This window comes from Enhydra lutris, unplaced genomic scaffold (genome assembly GCF_002288905.1).
Source record: "Enhydra lutris kenyoni isolate GAN:26980312 unplaced genomic scaffold, ASM228890v2 scaffoldscaffold24, whole genome shotgun sequence".
NCBI classification, from domain to species: domain Eukaryota; kingdom Metazoa; phylum Chordata; class Mammalia; order Carnivora; family Mustelidae; genus Enhydra; species Enhydra lutris.
The window spans coordinates 7,184,661-7,186,902 of NW_019154108.1; positions in this window are offsets into that span (position 1 = coordinate 7,184,661).

The following is a 2,242-nucleotide window of genomic DNA, read 5'->3' on the forward strand; positions in this document are numbered from 1 at the left end:
GGGGGTGGCTGAGGCCACGCCCCTGCGCGGGCTGTCATAATCCATTCCGCCCATGGCGCCTCGCTCTTATCCAATCAACAGCCCCAAACTCAACGGGTGGGGCGGGACCAATCATGAATGACCAGTAAAGAATGAGGGGTGGGGTTAACGTAGAGCTGAAGAGCGGACCCTTGGCTCCCTCGGACTCATGGGAAACGAGTGAGAAGGGAATTATGGGGAGGGAAGTTCAGGTTACTCTGAAGCAGTTCGGTCGCGGTGTGAGGCGGGCGCAGCGGGCAGCTGACCGGCGAATCCGCGGTTTGGTCCATACGTATTCCAGAAAGAAATATTTATTTATCGTGTAAGCCGTCATTACTGCTTCTCTCTTCGCAATCTTTTAAAATTTCTTCCAGATTACATCTTCCGTGTAGAAATTGTGGAAATAGGAGCAAAGTATGAGCAATGAGATAATCATCACGATGATGATTAAGAAAGTCGTTTTGAGGTCTCTGCGGTTGCCTTTTCTTCTTTTCTCGAACAGTTTCTTTTTGTTGTTGTTGTTAAGATTTTATTTATTTATTTGACACAGAGAGATCACAGGTAGGCAGAGAAGCAGGCAGAGAGAGAGAGAGAGAGAGAGAGAGAGAGGAGGAAGCAAGCTCCCCGCTGAGCGGAGAGCCAGATGCGGGGCTCGATCCCAGGACCCTGAGATCATGACCTGAGCGGAAGGCAGAGGCTTAACCCGGTGAGCCACCCAGGCGCCCTCAGCCTGTTTTTTCAAGTGTAGTGAGGGCGAGGTCTGTAGTTCCAGGTGATTTTAGATTTCTGTTATTTACATTTACGTTCTCCGGGGTTTCTGCACTGATAATGTACATATTCACATTAAAGGCGTATTGTTTTCGTATAATAGGTGGTGACAGAAAAGCACGAGCTGATACGAAATTGCTTCTGACCCACAGTTTTATCTCGTCTTGCTTCTCTCTGTTGCTTGAAACTAGTTGACAGTTGATGAAATAAACCACTGGATGATGTCTGGAAGTCGGAAGTCCAGGACCTGCACAGCCGGGCTCACAAGAGGTAGTCGCTGCCAGACCTCTGGGTCGCACTGCTTATGTTATTCTGTGGCTTATGAATTTGACTTACATATATTTCAAATACGAAAATTTAAATGAGTGAGCATGATAGTTGCACTACGGTCAGAACTCCAAAACCTCACCCGAACTCTTTATAGCTCAGCGTTTCTTCCCTCTGTCAGCTGATTCAGAAATTACTAGAATGCCTTATGAAAAAGGGAAACCAAGAGTTACGGAGAAGTTAGAAGGTCAGAATACAAGAAATATTGTAATTCAGAATCAAAGGATAATGCGGGGCACCTGGGTGGCTCCGTGGGTTAAAGCCTCTGCCTCCGGCTCAGGTCATGATCTCAGGGTCCTGGGATCGAGCCCCGCATCGGGTTCTCTGCTCCGCGGGGAGCCTGCTTCTCCCTCTGCCTCTGCCTGCCTCTCTGCCTACTTGTGATCTCTGTCTGCCAAATAAATAAGTAAAATCTTAAAAAAAAAAAAAAAGGGTAATGCAATGGTTTTACGAAACAACCTATCCCCCACACTTGGGCTTCTCCCCATTAGAAGCAAACCACACAAAGTTAGTGTGAAGACAGTAGTGGTGTTAGGGTCATCAGTTTGACAGAAAGCTGCGGGAACATCACCAACAATCCCCAGCACCGCGCATATGTTTGAAAGTTCTTGATTTCCCACTTTTTTATATCTCTTTTTCCTTTCTTCATTACACTTTGTCACCTTTCCGCAGCAGAAATATTAGATGGCGTAAATTAAATTAAACCTTTTGCTCAGCATTCACAACATTATGTCCCATTTTCAGAATTTCACCTTTGGCTGCCATTCCCAGGTGAGTTTCATAGGTTTAGTTCCAGTCTGGACTGAACACGGTGTACGGTTGTACCTGTCGTTAGGAGGGGAGCATTTTCAATTTTATTCTTCATTCTCATCTCTATTCAAGGTCTTTGCCTGCTTCAGGAAGATCGAGACTCTTTAGGTAAAGAGTCATGTGTGTAAATCCCTGTTGGCTGGCAACCCTGCGGGGTAGTCCGGGGACACTGGATTACTTCCCCCTAGGTTGGCTCTCTGTTCTGCTACCCATCTAGCCCACCTCTTCCTAGGTCTCCATGCCCGAGTTATCTTTACCCTGTTTGCTGTTCCTCTTAAGCCCTAGGAATATTGCATATTGGTTTTATAGAACTCATAAA